The sequence below is a fragment of the Mycteria americana genome, chromosome 1, assembly GCF_035582795.1.
Source record: "Mycteria americana isolate JAX WOST 10 ecotype Jacksonville Zoo and Gardens chromosome 1, USCA_MyAme_1.0, whole genome shotgun sequence".
NCBI classification, from domain to species: Eukaryota; Metazoa; Chordata; class Aves; order Ciconiiformes; family Ciconiidae; genus Mycteria; species Mycteria americana.
Window position 1 is genome coordinate 112,329,103 of NC_134365.1, and position 24,560 is coordinate 112,353,662.

At 37.4% G+C, this 24,560-nt stretch overlaps 1 long non-coding RNA gene across 6 annotated transcripts in view; it reads left to right on the plus strand.

Annotated features, from left to right (window-relative positions):
• Positions 1 to 24,560, plus strand: part of LOC142416766 (uncharacterized) — a 289,637-nt gene that overhangs the window by 121,595 nt on the left and 143,482 nt on the right. For 5 of the 6 annotated variants that reach the window (XR_012777831.1, XR_012777822.1, XR_012777824.1 and 2 more), the window contains one exon: positions 23,333 to 23,381. This is a non-coding gene — a long non-coding RNA (uncharacterized LOC142416766). Of the gene's footprint in view, positions 1 to 16,000; positions 16,286 to 23,332; positions 23,382 to 24,560 lie in introns of those variants that run through there. The other variant, XR_012777825.1, reaches the window with a different exon arrangement.

Below are 24,560 nucleotides of genomic sequence, written 5' to 3' on the forward strand. Positions count from 1 at the left end.
CTTTGAACATTATCAACTTTATAAATTGATATGAAAAAGGTGTGCTAAAAATTATTTTACTAACACCTTGAATTTAACAGCCTGCTTATTTATAAAGTGAAAACATACGTAGTTGCTGGGTATGAAACTCATTAGGATTGCGTTCAGTTTTTAAATATATAATATCAAAAGGATTATAATTTATGACACACAAGACTATTGTGTAACATGGGATCTTGTGTATACTAGACAACGTCAAACAGTAACTGAATAAAAAACCCAAACTCCTCCCATGCTTTAAGAAACTCACATTAAGTCATTATGATAATTAGTCTTGTCATGGGAGGTTTTTTTCCCAAGATAATTTATTTTTTAAACTAATTTAATATGTTGAAAAGTAGTTGAATGTGTATTTCTCTTTAACTTAAAGACTAGTTTAAACATCACAGAACATTGGTGCAAGATTTAGGAATAAAAGAAGTAAGCCCAACAAATGGAATAGGCACCTAAAGGCACATCTTGGCTCCTGCTTATTGTAAACTGTTTTAGATTTAACTCTTTTACTTCCATTTGTGGTTTTATGCTTAAAATTGATGCAAAAGTTCTATTTTTCTATTTCTCTGTAAAAACATCTGGCATTTTGTAAAAGCTTGTTGTAGTGTTGCTTATACATAGTAAAAGAGTAGCAAGTGTAGCAATCTAAAAAAATGGACTTAAGTAAATATAGTAACAGCATTAATTTCTGGGTTTAGTGGGATGTTTTAATATATTGTTCAGATATTTTTAAGATAGTTTCTAATCAATTCTTAATTGGACTACTCACATACTATAAAGTATGTACTAAAGTACCTTGCTAAATCAGAGTTTAAATTAAAAGGTTTGGGAAGCCTGTTAGTAAGTCCTGAGCTCTTAAGTATTTCAAAACAACAACAAAAAAAGTCCTATATCCTAGAAAACACTTATTTTATGTTGTGTTACTGTAGGGCCAATCCTGCTGTGCTTTGTTCACTTTGAAGAAGTCGTGTGTCTCCACTGTATGTTTCCAAATAACTTAAGCAATGTTATCAGTCAGTACCCTCAGTATAATATAACATTATTTCTAAAGGAAAGGTTTATATATACTCATAAGAGGTGGGGGGAAAAAAGGGGGGGAGCGGGAAGAGAGAGAAAATTAATCTGGTATCATTTTTATTCCCTGGGAAGTACTTTTTTTTCCTCCTTAAAGGTGACCACTTAATTTACAAATTCTTGTGAGTTATGATCTTTGGTACAAGACATTAGTTTCTACGTAGAGTTAGAGCAACAAAGACACATGGGACAAGGTTCACATTTATATTAAAAGATCACTATTCTGTAAAATATTTTGTTGTTCATGAGTAGCAAATTTACTTTCCATGGACATTTTATCAGATAGCACAAAGAAACTAAGAGAATGTTATCAAATTTGAAACCAAGCTTCACCAATACCAACCATGCTACAAGATTTTCTTCACAGCGCTTATGAAGATACAAATGGTGAAATACATTGCAAAAGGACAGTCTGGAACAAGAGCAGAAGCTTCTAAATGAAAAGCTAAGTCTGGGGAGGTCATTAACAAGTAGAAGAAAAACAACAAGCATATTTGTCTATTAAGCATATATTATGATTTATTTGATGCAATTTGATACTTGTGTTTCTTTGGCTCAAGTTAGAAATAAGGGAAATCTGGGAATTACATCAATTTTTAAAAGAAAAAAAGAGTTGGATCAAGCAGTCTGGCTAATCTTAAATACTCTTCCATGTATCTGTTAAAGAGGTAGTTGATCTGAAGTTTACAAAATAATGAATTTTGTTTTGTCTTATTTTCTGGTTTTGCCCATTCTGTTCCAGTAAAGATAGAAATATTTCCCCAAAATAGGGGAAGATTTTTATATATTCTCATGAAATTGCGTGTGCAGTTCGCTTTTATATATTTTTGTATAAAAAATTTCCTACCTAATTATTAAGGGATTCACATTGATCAAAGCGAGAAGATTCTTTAAAGAACAGATAAAAAAAAGAAACAGGTAAATAGAAACAACATTAAGAAGAAATATCTAAAGGACATCTAACATTTGTAGTTATTGCTCATCAATTCTGTCTAGAAAAGAGAGAAACTGATTGCATGTGGAAAGCTAAACAATTTGGTTAAGTATGAAATATTAACTGCTTAGCAGGCCAAGAGAAGTTCAATATGAAGTTTCAAAGCTAAAATAACATTTGCAAACATCTTATCCTTATTCCACCAACAAATATTTTTAAAAGTCATTTTGATGTCAAATTTAAATGAAAAAAAAACCCCAACCCAAAACCAAAAACCCCAAACGCAAAAAACCCTCTGATTAACAGTAACTGGTTAGGTTAAAATAAGATTTTCTCAAACCTTTAACATGAAATTTCATCATTTTTAGGAAAGAATTTTTTGTAAAAATTGACACCTTAACTCTCAGGCTCCTCATTCATAAGCTTCTTCACCATTCCAGCATATCTTCACCTTGAGTCATTGTACCTTGCTTACATTTCCCACCTTGTTGCTGCATATATCATGTTACCTGTTTTGCTCTGCCAGTGCATTCTACTCTCTGCATAACTCCCTTCCATTAACAAGAATGCTACTTCTGTGCAGGAAGAACCTCTTCTTTCTGTGCAGTTACAATCTCTTCTTTGGAATACATTTAAACTCACCTATTGCACAGCCCCCACCAAAATACATAATCTCATTGCGAACATTGAACTGCCATTTACTGCAGTGTTTGACAATTGTTTGAACTATTAATTCTAAAGTGGTCAGTTTTATAGCTTTGTGATTCACTGGGAATAAAATTAAATTGTGCAAGGACACTGAAGAGCCAAACACACAAAACTTTTCTGTTTCTCAGTTTCACCACTAAAATTTGAAATTACTTGGTTTTATTGGTCTTGATTCTATTCTGTAACCTAGTGATTATAATCAGCTATCAAGCCTACTTGACTATGGTCTACAGTGATGGTCCTCCACGTTCTCCATTACTAGACTTTCCAGGACAACTTCAATGTGTCTGCTAAACTTCAGTGTGTCTGCTACCATGCTGAAAGAGTACATCTTCTGATGAGTAATAAACCCGCAACCCCTTTTTATAAGACTTAGTCAGGAATCCATCAATCCTGGTGATGCCACTTGTATATTTTCCAAACAGTGAACTAATGAAGTTTGGCTTATAGCAATGAAAAAGGAGTTCTATAAAAATGAATACTGAGGTAGATGCTCCTTAATAAATAAGCAAAGCCCTCCTCTGCCAGCTGATTTCTAGTTTGAGAAGTAGTTTGAGAAGGAGCTGGTTTGTGGACTCTAGCAGAAAAAAAGTAGTACATCAATCATATACAGTTGCCTAAATCACTAAGGTTGCAGCCTAAGCACTTTTTTTTTTTTTTTTGGTATGAAGAGAAGTAATTTCTGCTATAATGCTAGTATTTCAGTCATATGTGATTCTTATTCTTTAAGCTTGCTTGAAATAACTTTTTTTTAGACTACCATAGTCTTCTGTCTTTTTTTTTTTTACGTATCGAAATGAAGACTAATATAATGCAGTACTCAGTATAGGAAAGAACACAATAATGCTACATTTGGAAATTGAATTTACAGTTGTTTCTGTTTGTCCAGTTCCCTTCCTTCCTCCCTATTCACGCCACAGTCCCAGTTATAGTAAACTGTTTATTGTTAGTTATAAAATAAAACAGTTAGTAGTTATGGCTTAAATATAAATTTGAGTGAGCTACAACATCAATAAAAGTTTAGAAATTCACACTTAAATACATTAGGGTTTACATAAAACCTGAAAAATATCTTTTCAAGATACTGTTGGAAGAATAGTCCCAGAGCTGTTTGGTATTGTTATCTTTGTATTGTTGAATCCTGTTTGATAAAACCATCAGAGAACTACATTTGGTTTTTTTTAATGTTGATTCTTTTCATGCAAAGTGGTTTTGGTGGAGGAAGGGCAGGAAATACTTTTTTTAAGTTTTCTGGAAATTCCTAAGACATTTATCTAATTCTAAAACTCAAGTACAACTGAACCATTGAGACTGCTCTGTATGAATTTTGTGACTCACAAAAGTAATGACAAATGTAGCAGTAGTTTTAGAACTAAAACATTGCTTCTGTTTGTGATTCTGCATTTAGTGGACTCTCTGTTTCAGCTTCCATTGTAAACCATATTTGTAGATGTTTAAGAACTTGACTGAAAAAATTTGCTTTGGGTGAAAAACTAACATTAAAGCTCTAGTGCTTGGAATGAAGTTGCCTTTTCCCCCCAAATTTTGAAAAAGAAAACTTTGTGGGCATTAATTCTGTATTAGCTCAGTTATTTAGTTATTTAGTGTTTCTATAACTCAAAAAGATATTTATGAACATTGATTTTTTGTTTGTTTTACCGCTTGAAGGATTTCTTCCTGTTTCACTCAGTATGTTGAATAATCATCGGTGGCAATGGAAGTTCCAGTCATAAATCAAGAGAATGACAGATTTTAGTCTTAAGGAGTTGCCTAGCCGTTAAAAGACTGGAATAACAGAGTTGTCTTTTCTGCACTAGATACATGTTTGGTACTGCAAACAAATGTTTTCTAGAGAATCAAGGGTAGAATATGATCCTCACAGAGCTGTCTTTGCAGTTGCGTTATTGCAATATGTTATTGGCCAAAGCTCTTAATATGCTGAGCAGTCGTGACATGTTGGGGATGATCTGTTTTTCAAACCAGTGTAAAAATGTCTGAAGTTGGGTTTGATCATATTTGGACATCTTGGGAGGCAAAGGCAGATCCTAACTGGTTGTTCATTTACAGCACAGGGATCTAGACCTTTTCATTGTTCAGCTGAAACAGTTAGTCTGGATTTGCTCTCCAGGCTGAAGTGCAAACAGATGAGTAAGGCAGGAGAGGAAGAGAAAGGCAGCTTTTTAACTTGACCCTGTATCTTTCCATGAACTACTTTCCCTCTTCCCTTAATTTTATTTGGCTGTGTTTGATGACCAAAGAATGTGGATCATCCTGCTGGCAGGAAATATAAACCACTCTCATAGTTATATGCTACAGAAATGATATTGTGCTGGTAACACTAGTGTCATTTATTTTTATTAAATCAGTGCCCATTAACTCTTTCTTAGTAAATCCTCATAGAATTCTTTTAGTTTGTTTCTTCCCAGAGAAATGAGTTATCATTGGAGGGTTACGTGCTAGAATGAATATCAAATTCATAACAGATATTAAAAATGTTTCATATATTGATTTTAAAGGAATAACCTTTATAGCAACATTTTTGAAGTTTAAAATTCATAATTGTTATGGGTTTACTTATTGATTTAGTTGCTGACCTTCAAAATGTCATTAAAAAGAGTTCTATTAGGAGGGTAATATTCTGCAGTAATCAAGGTGTCATTTGGGTTGGCTTTTTACTGTTATTGAGAGGGGTTTTTTAAGGTTTTAACTTCACAGTCTAATCTTTTTATACATGACGCTGCCATCAAGTGGCTATTGAGTAAAACCTCTGTGTTATCCGTCTTTAATTTAAATGTTAGTCTTGTTTTTAATTAACAGCTTGGTTTGGAAGGAGGAAATATCCTATACTTGCTAACTGACAGAAACAAATTCAGTTTATTGCTCTCTGGGCCAGATTTGTAGAGGTAGATGCTCGAAGATGCTTTGAAAGATGCTTTAAAAGAATGGGATTTCAGTGACATCAAATTGCACTGGCACTGATTTTTACATCAGCTTCAACAGGCTTTAGGAACCTCTCTGGTCACCTTGTCAACTATTCTGAGTGTCCACTTGCATTTTCAGGCACCTTAACAGGCACATAAATCTTCCCTTTTAATGTCCCATTTTAATCCATTCTACCAGGGCTCCACAATACAGATGTAGACTATAGACTTGGGCAAGGATTTTAAGACACTGAATCTAAGAGGCCAGAATTAACATGGATCCTAAACTTCAAGAAATTTTCCCTTGAATCATGAAGCTGATGAATAAGTAAAACCATATCTTTATGACAGCCCAACAATTGTGTCTTTTAAAGTAGACAAAACCTTAAGATTTTCCATTTTCGGGGAGGCAAAGCCAACACCCCAGTGCCAAATGACCATTTGCAGTTCCTCACAACCCAAATATTGTCATTCATCATGGTTCACTTCCAGCAGTATGGGGCTGTTAACCAATTTTAGGCAAATAATGATAAACACCCCCATTCTCCTGAAGATCATTTGCCTTCTTTCACCCTCTAGAAATTATAATAGAAAATCATGTGCACATTTGCATTTGTATTTACTGTGTTTGAATTAAAGCTGCAAACAGCTCTGATTCACTAATAACTGATGAAAGTGTCTCATTATTGAGCTACAAAACCTTCAACAAATTAATGGAAATTGCAAATCACCTTGAAAATTGCAGGCTCTTTAGTCCTATATTGAGTGCTGAGAAAACGGCATAAATAGCCTTGTTGCTTAACTCCTTCTTTTGAAAAAATAGCTTTCTTTTTACATTTTTTTAAAAGCATGGTTTACTAATTAAGGCATGGCTAAACAACATCATTTTTTTACTGTGTTTTGTTTTCTGTACATGAACATTAAACAGTATGTTATTATTTTTGGTTCCTTCCCTTTTATATAATATTTAGAATCATAGACTCTCTGCCTCTCATGCTAAGCAAATATTTTGGGCACTTTTCTCTCACGCCCCAAATTACAGTACAAGATTTAGCATGTGCTGGTTCTTTTCTGTAGTGAGATAATGAATTTTTAAATATACACACCCGCAATGTTTTCCTCCAAAATTACAGCTTAATTAGAAGAAAATATTTCATGAAAAGGAAAAAAACCCCACACTATGTAATTGTTTGTTCACTATTTGTTTGATTTTTACTGTTCCTGCGTAACTCTGATTCCAAAACTAGTGCATGTCACTTGTCATGAAGAAAGATGTATGGGAGCTGATCTCCAGCTGGTATAAAATTTCATAGCCTCATTGTCATGGAAATCCACTCTAGCAGAGTATCAGATGCATTTCTGTAAAAGGTAGAGTGATTTCTACAAAGTGCAAAATTCTCTTATATCCCACAATTCCACATTACAGCTGCATCTCTGAGGTAAATCTGATTGATTTAAAGGAACACTTTTCAGCTTAACATAGATTCGAAATAAAAATCAACGGTTTGTAATTTTGTCCATTTTTGCTAATGTTTGAGTCATCATTACGCTTGTGATGAGTAATTTGTTATAGTTTTCTGCATTCAATAGATTTAAAAAAAATTTGTAAGGCACAGCAGACAATCTTTATACATGTAAAGTTTCGTATAGCATTTGTGCTACTGCAGTGTAACTATGGAGGAACAGAATTTGCATTCAAAGACGTTTTTCTTCTATATTTGAAGTCACTTTGCTTATAGGAATACTAAAAGCATTTGTGTGCTGACATGCCCTCTAGGTATTATTACTAAGAGAAATTCCAAAATTTAACGAAATCTGTGAATCTCAAGTGACACAACTGCTGCTATTAGTTGGCAGGTGCCTTTTACTAGAAAAGCTTTTCTATGCTTTTCCAAATTGGTTTCTTTCTAGGGCTGAATAGCCTGTGAGACGTCCATCATTAGTTCTGTCCAGCAATGGAACTCGAAGTAGCGAAGAATCAAAGCTTCTGTTTGTCCTGCCCCATGGTTACAGGATTGATGAGCGAAGGGAAAAAAAGTCCCTTTTGTTTTGTCTTCCTCTTTTTATTCCTTCTAACCCACCACCTTCTGTTTTTCTTCTCATACTTTCTTGGTATTATTATTAATGTATCCACAATTCTTGCTTGTTATTTTCATTCCACTCCACCACCCCAATTTAGGTCCTTTTACCCATGAGCACTGTACTGACATTTGATAGCAGTTTGCTAGTCTTTCACACCAAATGATGAAAGATCAACTATTACTCCTTTCCATTTCAGCTTCTTCATGTCCAGACTGTGGGGACTCAAATACTCCCCCTAAAAGCTATGAAAGCATTAATATTCTTCTATCTGAAGCCCAGAAAAGAGTTTTGTTTCCTTCTGTTTCTTTGTCCTCTCTCCTGTGTTCTCCTCGCTGCTCAGTCAGTTGAACAGTGGATACTTAATGCTTTTAAAACAGCATTTAACTGAAGAAAATGAGTCAGCTTGCTATCCAGCTCTTTGCATGGACTTGTCACAGTTTTGAAGTAGTGTTTGTTAAATATACTAAGCATATGTAGAAACCGCATGCGCCTGGAGGTACCATCATTTTCAGCATCAAGTGCAGGTGAATTCAAACTGATCATAGTCTGCTGTCTATCTTCTCTTCTTACTCTGCTTTTTTAGCGAACACATTTGAGAAAGTTTTAGCATGCACTGAAGTTTGTTGAACCCATTCCTCAGATATTTGCTCCTTAAATATTGTGGTGATGTAGGGATTATTACATACCAAGATTCTACATTAAAAATGTACACAGAGTAATAAAAAACCCCTATATGTTTGATTGTTCATGATACTTGATTACTCATGAGACCAAGGTAATAAGCATGTGTTCCCCATCAGTACTTGCATACAGCTCTCTAATACTAATGGAAACTATATGTATTAAGCACATGTGACAGACCATACTCACGACTTGAAAAAGGTTTCTGCTTTGCAAGGCCTTCTCCATAAGTGAATTCCAGTTTTCTGGGTTTCATGTTGGAATGGTAATTTAACTTCATATAGTGTAAATGTAAACCAACTTGTGATGATGTGACTAACTGAAAATTACTTTTCATAGCTGCTACTTTTTCAGCTGGGATGCAGAAGTTGCCTTAGATTAACTAATAACATGCAGCTGGGAGTGGAATAAAAGCTGGTTTTAGACATAAGGAGGCATTTTATCAAAAAGGTAGTATCTCTGCAGAGGTTAGCATTTGTATGAATAACTGAAAGGTATTGAATAGGATCTACCTAATTTGATCTATGCAAGATACTGTATTTCATGGAACTTTCACTTGACAGTTGGTGGCAGTCATGAAAATTTAGAACATCAAAACAGTATGACAAAACTTATTAAGTATGTTTTCTAACATAGTCTTTTTTGTGGTTGTTTAGGTGAAAAAAATGATCAAACATGTTGCTTTCCTTTACTTTGTGTTCTTGTAAAATCTACTCTGCTTTATCACAGACTCCTAACCAAAACCATGTAATGTTATGATTTTTTACCTAACATAGTCAAGAGGCTGATGGCCTTTTCTCTTGGGCCTGCATAGATGTGCAATAATAGCAGATAATAACTAAGCTTCATTATCTATTGCTTCTTTGTTTAAGTAGCTGTTTGATTGGCAAACAATAAAGGATCCTAAAGATGTTCCTTCTGTGTCTTGTATTCGGTTTGAAAGGAGAAAACTCTAGACAGCCAGTTTTGCATGAAGAATACAATAATAGTATGGTATATGTTATTTCAGTTGCATGTTATGTTTTCAGTATGCATGTCTGTTATTTCAGTATGCATGTCTACAGGCAATTTATAGGTGGATTTGTAATATGCAAATAAAGGCTTTCATTTCCAAACCTTCTGGTGCAATAGTTTGGAAACCCAGCTATTTTGGTGTAGGATGCACAAAGGTCTGAAGAATTTCTCCCATACTGCCAGGTTTGGTTTAGGTTGTGTCTAAGTGTGTAGCAACGGAAATGGCTGCTGAGCAGGATTTTGAAATCATCAATGTATGCAAATCCCACCTGCCTCTTTTTTCCTCCCCAGAGCTTTGAATAGAACCCAAGCAACAAATTTTTAGTCTCCTGGTGTAGCCGGTAAGGCTCTTCTGCTTCACATTAATAGTCAATACCATCATGATTCCTAAACGAGGCAATTTCAACTGTAAGTTGTTAAAAGGTTGGTAAACAGGCTATCCCCCAGACAAGAGTAATGCATGCATCTGTGCTGTGTCAGCTGTACTTAAACAGGTGAGACTGAAAAAACAGAAAGTAGTAACTTCTCTCCATTTTGGTTGTGTAGGGTCCTTGTTCTCTAAGAGAGATTTTTGTGTGAAAAGTTTATATTAAAAAGTGAAAATATTTAAAGAGTCAACACAGCACTGACTTAAAGGCATATGCATTGGCAGAGTGATTGGTTATTTAAGCTTTGCAGTGAAGCAGGTAGTTTAAAACTCTAGACGTTAGTGCTTAGGACTATCTTTGTGAAGCATGCAGTGAAAAACTGAATCTGATGCCCTGTCTCTCCAATTTACATAAAAACAGCACTTAAACCAACCACAAATTTATTCTGGATATTCAATAGAGACTTGTTTAATATTTATTTCTACTGTAGATGAACATTACAGGCAATCAGAAATTGTAGTTCAGTTTACATTAATTTATGATGAAATGCTTTCGTTGATTCTTCTACCATTGCTGCAAAGGTGGATCTCAAACCATTTAGCAAGAATTAATAGTGTTCATATTAATATATGATTAATTACTTTAAAATTAATAGGAATATTATCTGCCTCACTTTTAGAGAAACTAGGTTGTAGAGGACCGAAGGCTTGACTGTGCAGGTCCTTTCACATGCCTTTTGAGCCTCGTGAATTTATATCAGCTGAAATCTGGGACAGAGGAGGTTAAGTTATATACCCAAGGTTACCCACTGAGCTAGGAGCAGGGTCAGAAATAAACACCAAGAATCCTGATTTCTAGTGACCTTGAACTGCTGTATCACATTCCTTCCTAGACTTGCTAGCATCTTGGTAGTATGTAATACTGTAAATAGAATTCGTTTGCTGTCTGTCTCATTTTTATATTTAGTGCTAAGTATGACACAGTTGTTAATGCCTGCTTAATGTTTGGAGGGGTGCATTACCAACAATCTTCTTCATGATTTTCTTTTTCTTGTTTTTTTCTTTCCTTATCCTCTTTAACCTCTTGTTAAAGAAAATAATAGAAAGTAAATCCATAGAAGATATTTACCCACAGAGGAAAAACTGGAATATGTCTCCCTTCTTCAGTAGTCAGAACTACAAAAGAGATTATGGTGGTGGGAGAAGAGAGCTAACCTTGTGTATGAGCTCAGGGAAGGGACCTTATATACCAAGGCTGAATTTGACTGACAAAATAGTAGGATGATGTTTGAGGCAAGAACTGCCTTTTTGTTTGGCAACACAATAGGATCCTCTTCCTTGATGGATTCTCAGCACTACTCAGTGTCATAACATGATAATTGGTCCCAAAGATGGTCCCAATGGTCCCAAAGATGGAATGAGTAAGATTGGATGGTGGTCTTTGGGGCCCCAGTTGTGTTATATCTAATCTAATTATGTTTGATACTGACTTTTTAATACATATGGTAGCTATTTCCTTGGCTTGGAAGTAAGGCGTATATGCAAGCTTGATGTTTGCTTGGTCTCTGTTCTAAAAGCGCACAAATTTATTCTTAGGAGAAACCCCAGCTATATCTGTCTCATGTCATGCTGTATTCTAATTCAAAACTAAAACTGATTTGTTCCAGAAGATGTCTTGAAGCATAAATATGTTGTGGCTTGTGGAAATGTGGGAGGTGTGATGGAAAGAGCAAATGTCTATAGACTGTACTTCAAAAAAACACTGCAACTTGCTACAGAAAAGACATAGTAAGTTATTGCTGCCTTGGAGCAACAATCCACAGCAGGCATTCACCCCTTTGCATGGGACAATATAAACATTTTAGTGGATTTATGAGTATAAAGGAGCATCTGGAGATGATGAGATTGTGTAAGACTAATTTTAGAGTCTGAATTAAACTAATTCCATAGCTACAAAAGTCACTGCCATGTTCTATGCTCTTGTTTAAAAGATGTCTATGGACTATGGCAATACCAGAGTTTCCCAACCAAATGGAACAGAAAAGTCTAATGCACTACTGTTGGTAGTGGTGTGGTGGGCACTGGCTTACTCAGAGGATTATGGAAATCCTTCATGAAAGATATTTACGCAATCAAGTTTCTGAGGCAAGTTTCTTCTCAGCTGTTAGCATCTGGGTTCCATTTCACCATGAATAGGTGACTGTCTCTTGAATTTATTTATGTTTCTCACTTTTTAATAGAAGGTATAGCATGTATTCCTGGGGGGGGTGGGGGCGGGGGTTTTATTTTTTTTCTTTTTTTCCCTCGTGTTTCACCATTGTATTCCAGCTTAAAATAAGCATATTCTAAATTAAACATATTAATAAAATTAGTGGTGTGTGATGTACGAATGGAGTAGGTTGGGAAATAAAGTTTGAAGTCAGTTTTGGTTTTGGAAATCTAACTTGCTCACTGAAGTATCTGAAATACTGAAATGCAAGTTTTGTTCTATGTTTAACTTCTTTTTTTTCCTCTTTCCCCCAGTGATTCTTACTGGTGAAAAGCTTCCAGCCTAGCAGTGATAGTTACTGAAAGTTCAGATAGGAGAAGGCTCAGTAGGTGAACAAATGCACAGCATTGTAGGAGCTCAGAGTCTCCAATGCCAGAGTGGCATATATGACTTGCAATGTTATGGCATAGTTTTGGCCATCGTCTCTTCCAGAAGTGGCTGATGTACAAGTGGGAGCTGAAAGTTATTAATCACCTCACAGTGCTAGCTGCACAGCGCTCTACATGCATCATTTTCTGGGACCCTCTGGCAATATGCTTATGGCTTGGGGATGAAAAGGATAAAATCCTGATTCCTTTGAAATCAATTAGAGCTTTACAATTGACTTGAAGTGAGGAATCATTTGGTCAAAAAGTAGTGGGCCAAAATTATGATACTAAACATAGAAGAAAGGAGGGTGCAAAGAAGTCACTTTAACTGAATAGTTGAAACTAAAAAGCAAAACAAACAAACAAACAAAGCCTTGGGACAATATGCCCAATATGCTTTCTACCAGCTCCCCAGCAAAACAAAGGTAGTTCATGACCAGTGAAGCCTACTTTCCTATGGATTCATTTCTTGAGGTTAATTGAACTTTGATATTTAAAAGTGTGTGGGTCTGATAGAAGTTTTTACTGTGAAGTAATGAAGCAGTTAGAAGGTCTTTTTCTTCTGCAGATTTTCCATATTTGCTCATAGGGATGCTGACAAAATTTCTCCCCTCTATTCATTTGACCTATATTGGCTATGGCATGGAAATCTCAAAGCTACTGAGTTTCTCAAAAATACACCTGAAACCACTGATCTTAAATTTGATCGATATTGGCCAATAATTTGAAGAGATTTTAGATGGCATAGATGCACACAGTGTAATTCATGTACACACTCAGCTCCCTAACCTCAAAATCAAGGTAAAAACAATGAATGTGTTATTTCTAACAGAGAACCCTTTTAGGAGCAACTGAGATTTTCTACAACAGGAACTGCAAATATGCTTAGATGTACTAATGCTTCATTTATAGGATAATAAGAATTCTAAACAGTTTTCTAGAAGGAAAGAGATTTGTATTCATCAGCAAAGCTCTATTAGTTACCTATTCCAGGGCTTCCCTATGTTTCTTCATGCATTGCCCAAGGCTGCCAGAAGTTTGTTTAAAAGCAAAAGAAATACCACATACCACCTCCCTCTCTCGCAGCCACCCTGGAGCAATTATGACAAGAGTATTTAACTTACAAATCAAAATGACGCTAAGAGGACCCACCCTCACAAACTGAAACAGGAATAAGTTTTCAATTAGCTTTCCAAGAAGGAGCAGGTTGCATGAACTTTCTGCTAATTGTATTGTATTTGAATGAAAAGCCTTTGTGTTCCACCTTTAAGTGTATAGTCTTGTCTTTTTTATGTCAATATTTTAAGTGCCTATCCACCATGGTTTATCCGCATCCTGATCTTGTCCTGTCTTGGATAAGTTCCTTGCTGGCTTCACTGAGAACATAATTCCCTTCCTGTCATTCTCAAATTTTGTTACTAAATTCTTTGTTGATCTGGCCACATTACCTCCTTTTCTGCCTCAAGGAGCTGGCAAAGCTTCACTCCAGTCTGTATTTCGTTTTTTATCTTGTACTTTTGTTCTTTTCCAGCCATGGTAAGTTCAGCGTTGTTAATGTCTTTCTAGACCTATCGCTGCAGTATTGCCTTGCTTGTCTGGTGCAACGCAAGGTGTGAATTCACAGGGCACACACTCTCCTTGCTGAGGAGTCGCATTTTCTCTAGGGGGCCTGCAAATTCATCTCATGATAAAAGTTTGCTGAGAGGGGAGAAGAGGGGGACTGTAAAAACAGTTGGCTTTGTCTCACCTGTCTGCCGTTTTAAGGTTTCAGACTTCTCCGGTGTAGGTAACTGCCTTTCTTGTAACTTCCTCCTTAGTGTAAATGTAATTGCACATTCTTTTTTGGCGTTTCAGACATAACGCAGGTCTCGTCTTCCATTTCAGTTCTTATGTTAGATAGGAACATTGGGCATCTGTTGTGCTTGCCATTACTCATTTCATTTGTAATCCTTATTCATTTTATGGTGGATTATTTAAGATCTTTTCCAGGATCTTTTCTTAAACTGTTAATATATTTGAGAACCAGTGAGAGGGGCAGGTAGGTAGTGAGATTTGAGCTTGTGCAATGTCAATGACTTCCACTGGTTTCTGGTAGCAGGCTGTTGAACAGCTCATGGAAATCAGTCAGTGCACAACAGCCTAAGACAGAGCAACAGGCTCAGCTTTCATGGTTTAGATTGTTTTGCTTTGTTTTGTTTTCCATTTCTGTTTTGGGTTTTTTTCCCCCATTATCTCTGTTGAGTATACATATGGAATTTGAGATACCCGGCAGTGTTCACTGTAGGCATTCAGATGTCAGGAGCCAGACTTTCCCCTTGCCCTTTATGCCGTATCAAGATAAGTCACACACTTTTATATTAAATAAAAAGGGTTGGTTTCCCCCTCTATGCCTTTTGGTTTTAGGTGGAGGTATTCTTCTGATTTTTTTTACTGAACAAGGAAATTACCATGACATGCAGTTTTTGGGAATTGCCAGCAATCCTCCGTGGCGGGGTAAGAGGAAACAAAGTTTTGGCTTAAGTAGTGTGGCTGAGTTTGGGTGCAAATGCTGCAAAACTGTAGGTGCTGTGTTGGCCTGTGCTGCACGCCCAGTTCTTCAGAAGCCTCCATTGGATTTTAACATGTGTTATGTGCTTTGTTTCTGTTGCTGCAACTCTTCTTTGACTTTTTTTGAATTAGAAAAGACATACCAACCTCCATGCCATATGCCTATTACTAATAATGCTTATGTATTTTTTCAGTCTCATATACTTTCCTATGTAAATTGGCTATCAAATTCCACCCTCAGTTTTAACCTGTAATAACTTCATTGCTTACAGTGCAGTTTGCACTGGTGTAATTTAGATCAGAATCTGGATGCATATGTAAATGTGTGCATGTATGCACACAAGTAATACCTGCTTTCTTACATATGTATATACACCGGCTTTCATTTTTCAGTTAAAAATGAGTGAGAGGGAGCATCTGTTGATTATTTTTATGCTGAACAATTTTAGAGCAACTAGCAAGAGGAAAATAAATAATTTCAGGTTGTCGATGGGTTTTGGAGTCACGCATGCACATGCGCACCTTTACAACATATTCTGGTTCTTGTCAGTCCCAAGCAGTAACTTTCCTCCTTTCACCTGACTCGCAATGCCGAATTTTCTGCGAGCCTCAAATCTCGTTTTTATTTCACTTTGGGGAAAATGGAGGCAGGGATGTTTAAAAAAAAGAAAAAGAAAAGACAAAATAAAGGAAGAAAGACACCCCCAAAACAGCAGCCCCCCCAGCCCCTGCTTCTATACCACCAGTCCAAACATGGAACATATTTTAGCAGAAGTGCTCCGGCTCTATCATATGTGCTGTGCAGAGTCATCATGGCCATGGTGCATAGCTGAGAGCCGGAAAGCAAACAGCTGCTGTAGCCTGATTTGAGTTAAAATAGTGTCAGTGTTTAGTCTGGCGCAGTGCTTCAGGAGAGATTGGCAGCTGGGTCAAACAAAGTCATTCCATTGGCTCCCTTCCCAGTAAGCTTCTGCTAGTATTTAGGTACTAGTGCAGCCTAGGCCCCTTTTCTCAGGGATAGCCTAACATCTGACCGCACCCTCTTTGCTTTTTAAAAAATGCCTTTTCACTCTTTAAGATAAATCCACTATTATACAATCTGCCACTAATTGTGTAATAAGGCTGTTTTTTCGCTCGAAAGCTGACGCATCCTGCTCTCAACGTGGTGTAGAAAGCAGGCTGTTACAGTGCCGGATTAATAAAAGGGGCCTTTATGGTTTGTGAAAGAATATCTCTGTGCTTAGGCAGGAAACTTTTTGATCCACAGAAAAGCCAGACGACATCTAGGTAAGGCCGTGTATCAAATCTGCTTTTATGGGATAGAGGTGCAGCGAGCGCTGTTAATTGCAATTGCTTAATGTTTGCATGCCCGTTTCGATAAGCTTTTTAGAAAGTTTAGGAAATAGCTGCTCCCGCGTATCGAGCTCTTTCTCTCCTCCCCCCTCCTCACTCCTCCTATGCCTTTAACGCTTGCAAAGTCTCGTAATGATCTGCTGGGTTTTCGCTGAAATGCGCGCGGGCGCCTCGCTTCTTTTTGGAGAGGGGTTTCTTGCGGAGGCGCGCGGCAGAAAGTTCTGCTGTCGGACCCAAATGCTGTTAAAAGTGGAGTGGCTGGGGAGAATTTCCAGGGAAAGCTTTCAACTGTTACTGACTGCCTGGGCAATCATTTAAAAGTAGTTGAAAACTGCTTTGAACTAACAAGGGTTTAATTACGGAAAAGTTTAATGTGGCGATGGAAGGAATATTAAGTAAGTTGTCTTTGTCTCATACTTTTTAATTTTAGTTGTTGCTTTAGCCTGTTGGGTCACATTTTTTGTCAGCGCTGAAGGCTGCCATGAATTGGTAATGAGGGCCCCTTTTGCACATGATTTTGGCACTTGGCCAAAATCAACTTCCCAACGGCAAGCTTTCTCTAAAAGAACCTGAAGCATTTTTTTGTGATTAGGAATCATGTCTGAAAGCTGCCACAACCAGTTGTGTAGGCATGTCAAAATGACTTTATACAGTATATCTGAAGCATGGGGGGGGGGTGTGTGTCTGTTTTTTCCTTGTGTACCAAATTGTTGCTATTATCATTCTAAATTTCCGCAGCTTACGCGCCTCCAAAAACCAGGCTACAGGGAGCTAAGGCGTAATGAGGATCGCTGGTACCTTTATATTTTTCAACATGCCAAAGCAGCCCTAATTGTCACGTTTAAGCAGGATACAGTATTAGGGGTTGCTTAAAGCACTTGTAGACGTAAAGCAGATGAATCTTTAAACTTTTGATCTCAGTAAATTATGCTCAGTGAACAGTAAGTAATGACATTTTCGAGAAGTTTCTTTGTTTGAATTGTGCGAGTGAAGCTTTTTGATACAACTTTAAAAAATACTTTAAAAAATACACGCCGAGATCCACTGGGGGGAAATTTGCAAGGAAAATCTCGGATGTGCCTTTGGATTTATCCCAGTTCCTTGAAGTCTGGGTATGGGTCTGATCTGTGAGACAGGGAGCAGGAGCTGGGTTGTCCTTTGTTGTTAAAAAGGGGGAAAGGGAGTTAGTCTAAACATTAATAAGGAGCTGCAAAAGTTCACGTTTCAAGTGTGCTCAGAGTTTCAAAACTTGTGGAGATCATCCGTGCAATAAATGGGTGATTATTCCTCGCTGGTATTATATAAACAAGTCTGGCACTGTAAGTGAATACATTATTATTGTACATTTGAACGTTTTGTGAATTTAATCTGTATTTAACAAAGCAGCCCAGCAATTGGAAGTTAAGGACCTCCTATTACATGCTGTGTGTACTCTACCCCGGTGTCTCTTCCATGTGCGTTCCATGTAAAGACAAAATGCGTTAGGCAGCATTTTTATTTTACATAACAGCACTTGTGGCTATAGCCGAGGAGTTGCTCGTTTCTTTCTGTATGTGTTGTTTACTTATAAGCAATACCATACTTCAGCAACCATATCCCTGTGGAACAGCCTTTTCGCACCTTCCCCTGCCCCCTGCCCCCCCCCCAGCCTTGATCCCTTTTGCAGTAGTTCCTGCTGTTAAAATGGGCTTTACAGGTATTGTCTTTCTTCTATTAAACCGTACATTTTCTGTAAGGTGTTTGTGTGTGTGTATGCGTGCATGTGTGTGTGTGTGTTTCCTTTATTACATAATGCAAGACCTAGCTAGATGGGGAAAAAACTTGAGCTTTGTAGACTCTTCAGTATCTGTACTTTCATATAGCTTGCCTGGGAGAGTTTATTCATTGTTACGTTGCAGGAGACTGGGTTACAATACTCGAAAGTCTCCTGCGAGTTTAACTATAACATGTTGTATTTACAATGAAAGAAAGCAGACAAGATTAACATGTTGAAAAAAATAGATGGAGAACATTAGTAAAATAAAACAGATAGGACTTAACTGCAGTTTTCTGGGATTTTTAAGAAGTTTTACAACAGGGAAAAATACATCACAGTTGAATACTATTTTAATGTAAAGCATTGCCAGAACATGACCATACTGGGTGCAAAAGTAAATGTGACAGTAGAATTTTTGCAAATCGTTACGGGTTTTATTTGCTGGTGCGTGGAAGTAATTTCTCTTGAGTTACTAAATTAGGTACAGTTAATTTAAAGGATGCACAGACACATCTAGTCACTGTGAAACTAACTTTAAAATGTTTTACTGTGATATTCCTAGTTTTACCTAGAAGGTTTTACTGTGAAATAATGAACACATGCTAGTGCACTACTTCTAGAGGTTTTAATTTCTGTTTTGGTTGGTGAAGGGTTCTGTTATAAATCACAGCAAGTTATGCTCCAAAAACTTTGTGAGCGGTTTCTAAATCCAGAGTCAAATTTTCTCTGATAGCATGCCTGAAATGTAAAATCTAGTATATGAAGTAACAGACAGTTTTGCTTAAAAACTTTAAAAAATGTAAATTTGGCTTTCGATTGCAGACACTAATTTAATGTTTTCCTTCATCAAGAAATGTATTGTCTGTATGAACATACAAAGAAGTCATGCTTCCATCAGATAAATCAACGTTCTGTATTCATAAGTATTAAGGATAAAGTTTAAAATGTATAGATACTGTATTCTGGTTTTAACTCCCAAACTGGTAGATTAATGTTTCTTCTTTATTGTTAGGTCGATAAATAACTGGTTAGTTACTTTTCCTGAGATTACAAAAGGTGAAGGATATTAAGTATTCTCCATTATGCCATTTTTATTTTTAACAGCCCTCAGGAATAACGTCTCTAATCTTCCTACTTGAAGGGCTTTATGTTTTCTGTTTGTTTGCAAACATATCATGAAAGAGTGCAATTACAAAGCTTAACTTTGTTGTAATTTTCTGTCTTAGATTTTACTCCATAGAACTGTTGAACTCCCAGTTACCCATTTCAGTGCAGTAAACCCATTTATTCTCCATTCAAAGTACAAATTCTTGCTTTGTAGTTGGCATTTTTAATGACCATTAGGCATTAATATTTCATGTTTTAGTAGTACAGTGTAAGTGGTACATATTGTTATACATTTGAATAAAAGTTACAAACGTATTTATAAAATACTTTCACTTATATGAAAAAAACCACCCCTAAACATATTGTAGAACACTTTCAGTTTATCAAGAAAACATGAGGTCTTGTAAAAACAGCTTTATTCCTCAATAGATTCTACTGCATGTTTTAAAACTTTAGAAAGGAAACAGGGCTGTTTTGTTTTTTGTGGGTTTTTTTTAGCAAGCATTTCATTGATATAAACTAAGCACTTTGTTCTATATGTTCTAAATTCCAGCAATGAGATAAATAAATTGCTGCATTGGATGGAACATAATTATTGAATTTTGGCAGAACTTCAGTGAACTCTGCCATGAAAGATTAATGTGCACAGTGTGCTCTTAGATTCTAAAGTAACAGAGTAAGATAAGGGGAGTGCATAACAGGCTCCAACCTTTGTGGTTTAGAGAAAATAGAAAACGATGGGCAAATGTTAACTTTTGGTATAAACTGCTAATGATAATGTTTTGTCATCTGGGTGATAAAAACTACAGGAGGAGACAAGAAAATCCAATTTAACACAAATTCTCTCCATTTCTTTCTTGCTCTGCTTCCCATTTTTCTGTATTAGAATAGCCACAATTGCTCTGTATTCTTACGAAAAGGAGAACGTAGCAGGCAGACTACTTGCAGTATCCAGTAATGTAATGTACTAATGAAATCCCTCCATATCAGCATGTCGTATGTGGTTTTTCACTACAATTATGATTTTGGTTTGTGATTATGCTACAGTGATTTCAGAATACAAGTAAAATTGCACTGGCTGGATGAAGGCTACGTGTAGTCGTAGTAGTGTTTGTTATTACTCCCCCTCTCTTCTTTCTCTACCAAACCTTGATAGTTTAAAACATTTGCTTCAATTGACAAATTGTGGTTATAATCACAAAATCATATTCCTCTTGGCTTTTAAATAATTACTGCGTCCAAATAATGTTTTTAATTGAGAACAAAGATGCGTTGTCCTGCCAGTCAAGCTCCCTTGGCAGGACCAATAGGATTGCAAAGACCTTTTAGTATTTTCAGTCAGTTCACGATAGGAGAGAACGGGCATGGCATCAGCCCTGCTCTGGGGAAGACGGCTGTGGCTTGGTCAGCAGTACCCGGCTCCAGGGAGTAATCCCTCTGCCTGCTCGGCCTCCCCGACACCCTGTACCTAAGCCCAGGTGTTTTCCCGTGCTCAGGTGTGTGCAGCCCCACACACCAGCCCTTTGCCCTGGAGCTGGTTTCCAGCGGGTTTCAGGGGCGATGGCATGATGGGCAGGCTCTGGCGTGGCTCCAGGCCTGTTATGGGGGTCCGGGTCAGTGCACCCAAAATGCCTGGAATCAGAGGGAGTTAGGCAGGGAGGATGCATCCATGGTGGTTTTTTTTCTCTGTTTGCTCCTTGCTTCCAGACCGTTAACCTGCTGCTAAGGCCGAGTGCGTTCAGCTCAGTGTTTTAAAATGGCAGGTATCCAGGATCTTGGATATATTTCATGACTTCAAAGACATTTCTGCTCTCCTTCCCGGTCACATCCTTAAGCTCATGATGACAGCGTTACGAGTCGGATAGTTAAAGACGTATAAGGGCAAGGAGCTGATCTAGGGCCCGTTGCAATCAGCAGAGAGAATCCCCCTGCCTTCGCGGCTCTTTGGATCCAGCACCCTGTGACCCTGCTGCTGTGGGATGCCAAAAGCTGCCTCTTCGCCCTTAGTTCCTGACGGCACTAGCATGGCTGGCATTGCCATCTTCCTCAAGCAGCTTTGTTGTCTTCATTGGCACTCCTCGAAGAGGAAGGTTTACTGAGTAAAAGGCTTGAACATGCCTTCCTTGGATGTGAAGAAGCAGACATACGAGTGCTTATTTTGCCCATTTTCCCTCGTCCTTCTCCCCTTCTAAGAATGACTCCTGTGGCTGACCTTGATTATATCAATTCGTATCACCATTTCAAACAGAGTTCAGAAAGTGCAGCTCCCTGTCTTCTAGTGTATGCCTATTTAAATGCTGCATTAGATAGTGTATGTCCGAAATGAAATGAATTTACTTTCTAGGCCTATTATTTTGATAATTAGACATAATTTTCTTTCAGTAAGGTTGATTTCAGGATACCTTCATCTTCAAACAAAAAAAGCGTATTTTTGTCTTTTGTAGAGTACTGTAGAGTGCTTCAGTCTTTGTTTGCCCTGTAAGTGTATTTAGTTGGAAAACCTTTAACAAGTCATATTCAGAGTGTGCCTGTGTTTTGAAGTGGACCACGATCCTTTTTTCTTTTAGGTTTAAGCAATTCACAGAAATGAACATTTTTTTTAGCAATCTAAAATCTAAACCCACAGATCATAGAATAGGAGGAGGAATATTATGCCCTCTTTGCATGGATAATAAATGTATTTGCAATGTGAAATCAGGTTATGCTTTTACAGCAGCGGGGTTACGGACTGTTAACATATTCTATCTCTTAGAATATTACGAACATTTTGCAAAAGTTACATATACGGCCCAGTGAACACCCCCTACATTATTTTAATGCATAATAGTTGGGTGAATGTTTAAATGCCTACCAGGTGTCACATGGGAGGCTCTGAGATGACAAAAAAGGTACATGAAAGCAAATCTTGCTGTTCCCTCTCTGCTGACCCGGGGAGTCCTGCCTGCCACAGGAGCAGCAGCTCTCCTGGGTGGTGCGAGCCAGCGGCGCTGGGACGCTTCTGCGCCTCGGTGCGGCTGTGCGTAGCGGCGGGGGGAGAGCCGTGGGAGGGCAGGAGCGAAGCCAAGGTACTTGCAACTGTACAGATCGGTTGTTATTCTGCCTGGTAGAGAGGGAGCGTAGAGGCTGTCTCGGGATCCCGGGCTGAGGTCTGCTTTGAGTCTTTCTCAAAGCGGGACGAGTTTCTTTCAGCTGCAATCCCAGAGCCCTTGGCAGCATGCGGTGAAGTTACGTGGGCAGCGAACTGGGAGAGGGCTCAGTGCTGTGAGGGATCCTCTGTGGCTTCATGAGTTACCGCAAAACTTAAGTCCTGAATTAAAGGCAGAAAATACGAGACAGGTGAATGTGGTTTTTTAGATGTATAACAGTGTGGAAGCTTTTCTTTCAAGCATAGTAACTGATAAGCAGATTAAATTCTGCTAAAGTGATGTTTGGGGTTTTTTTAGTTACCTGCACATGGTGCAGGTCAGCATAGCAAATTAGCCTAAAATATAGTCTGTAAAATTGTGTACTTTACATTTTGTGAAGTTACGCATACTGGTGTCCATTTCTGATGAGTCTGTCCCTGGGCACGCCAGGTCTCCCAAGGGCTGAGCATTACAAACGCTCAATCTTTCCCTTCCACTATGATATACAAAATTTTGCATGTCAACGTTGCACTCTTCCAAAATATTGAAAGAGTGTTGTAAAGAAGAAAAGGATTCCACAGACATCTGAAACATCTTTTTTTTTGGTCAGAAATAAGGAACAGTGATGTAAAAAAGCTGTTACATTTGGGTGGGACAGGGGGGAGTAAGGAAGGAGGGTTAAGTTTAGAAAACCCAACCTAGTCGTGTAACTCACAATGTTTGCAACCTATGAAAATATTTATGACAGAGTTGAAATACCGTTAGGCTGACAGATCACTGTTGAAATTGCTTTTTGTAATCTCAGAGCATGGCTGAAGAAGCAGAGTATTTGACTATAATACTCCTGTATTAATAGTAGGAAAGAAATAAATATTGGAAAGGAATTCCAAACACTTACAAGGTATCTCATGTGGGGGCATACATTATTTTGCTAAATTCCAATTCCCAGACTGGTAATCATGATTGTTAATGTATATCTTTTATGACTTTCAGAGCAAGAGAAGCCAACTTTAGGAGCATGCATATTGTGATATCCTCAGCGGTAAGTACCCTAACTGCAATCAAGTTTATTACATTTTTGTAGAGTGGAGGCCTTTTCAAGACCACACTTGCTGCAGCTTAGTCACACAACAGCTTCAAATGTCGTTCTGGAATAATAGGGTAGTAATGTGATATACTCTATAATGGAAATCAGTGTAAAGCACAGGTGGTTGCTAGCATTTGTGTGGTCAGATATAAAAGCTTCACTATGGGTACAAGCTACTGCTTTCCCACTTGAGGAAAATATAATTAAAAGTGGTTTCCAGATGTGCTGGCACACATCTGCCGTTTTTAAAAGTGAATTTTGCAAATACAAATTGAACTGTGTTGCATTCATCATTATAAAGCTGTTGATGGGTTTTCAGGTAATAAAAAGGTTGGAAGAATCAACACCCCCGCTGTAAAACTGAGGTGTCTTTAGACAACAGACAGTAGCATTTTATGTTCACATTGCGTTCTAAGGATTTTCTGTGAGTAGTTCATAGCTGAGCTGTGGCAAATATGCAACATCTATCTAGACAAAAACTAACACTGATTTCATGAAAACATGAGAGGTGATTCCTTGCTAGCGATTTTATTTGCTACCAGATAGATGCAGGAAGTTTGGGCTTTTTTGTTTGTTCGTTTATTTTCAGTGCAATGAAATAAATGCTGCTCTAAAACATTAGATTTCAGGTCCTTTACCCTAATTTTCAAGATGTTTAAATAGTCAGAAAACAAACAAACAAAAAAAATGTGCTGAAAAATTACCTTTAATTTGTCTCAGAACAGAAAACAGAAGAAACTCTGTACTTATAGGCTTACATAATGCATCCTTAGTTGAACTATCTGGAAAAAAATAAATTAGAATAAAATTCAGAAAAGGTGTTAGGCTTTAAAATATTGTTGAGAGGAGATTACGGATCTTTTGATTTAGCTAAATATAGATTTTTAGGACAAACTGGTTGTCCTAATATCCATTTGATTTCGTTAGAATTAGTATTTCCCCTGGAAATGTTGTTATTAAAATAACATCCCTGCTTCAGAAAAAAGTTTTTGCAACTCCAGAAGTTTTAGTTACTGCTGCTGCTTGGAACAAGCACAAGGGAAGAATGCTGTGCCTGCCATCTTCTTAATGGTGCTTCTTCTAGCACTGCACCAATTACTAGTACCTATGTCTTCCAGTTAATTTTGAAAAAAA